Genomic DNA, 537 nt, shown 5'->3' with positions numbered 1-537 from the left:
AGGGAGTGAGCAGAGAGGGCCAGCTGAAGCAAAAAGCCACATGGGGATGAGCGTGCTGCTCATTAGTGTAGAAACATAAGTCAGGAGGAATTGGCTGTGTTCTGGAGAGGAGGAGTTTGAACTTGGTAAGGAAGAAGGGTTGAAGATATGATCAGAGTTGAGGGAAAGGGCAAATGTCTCATTGGCTGGATTTTGTATCTAGCTAGATGTGGAACAGCAAGTGCTTCAAGATCAAGGGGGGAAGGTTGGATGTCAGGGGTAATTTCTTTACAGAGAGAGTGGTGAGGTGCTGGAACAGGCTGCCCAGAGAGCTGTGGATGCCCCATCACAGGAGGTGTTCAAACCCAGGTTGGATGGGGCCCTGGGCAGCCTGGTCTAATGCCTGATCTGGAGATTGGTGTCCCTGCGTGCAGCAGAGGGGGATGGAACTTGATGATCCTTGGGGGAGTCCCTTCCAACCCGGCCATTCTATGATAAGTGGCAGTAACTGAGAGGTATGTGAGAGAGGGATGAACTCAAACAAGCAAGAACAGTAGG

This window comes from Lagopus leucura, unplaced genomic scaffold (assembly GCF_019238085.1).
Source record: "Lagopus leucura isolate 7727_CA_CO unplaced genomic scaffold, USGS_WTPT01 Super-Scaffold_741, whole genome shotgun sequence".
NCBI lineage: Eukaryota > Metazoa > Chordata > Aves > Galliformes > Phasianidae > Lagopus > Lagopus leucura.
This window is presented reverse-complemented; position numbering follows the sequence as displayed.